Source organism: Nicotiana attenuata, unplaced genomic scaffold (assembly GCF_001879085.1).
Source record: "Nicotiana attenuata strain UT unplaced genomic scaffold, NIATTr2, whole genome shotgun sequence".
NCBI lineage: Eukaryota > Viridiplantae > Streptophyta > Magnoliopsida > Solanales > Solanaceae > Nicotiana > Nicotiana attenuata.
In genome coordinates, this window is record NW_017674104.1 from 79,109 (window position 1) to 79,472 (window position 364).

Consider the following 364-nt stretch of genomic DNA (forward strand, 5'->3'; position numbering starts at 1 on the left):
TTTCCTTAAATTGTACAACCGTGTATTTCATAGACCTTGTCCTTAAATAGCCTTTTATGTATTTGCCCCTAATTTACTACTTTGCACAAAGTGTTTGATTAATTTCTTTCCTTAATTGGTTTTACCCGTTTGAATCTGAATCCCTTAATTAAGGGAAGCCTTGTGTAATTGATTGACAATCAGTTTTCAAACTATTTTCTTACCTTATTTCTGCCTGCTTTCTACACTATAAATACACTACTTTTCTTTCACACTAGACAATTAACAATCCTCCACTACTACTTTACAATCTCTTCTGAAATCTTACTAGAAATCTCTCTTCTTGTCTGCATTCTAACTTTCACAAAGACTACTGCTTTTTCCT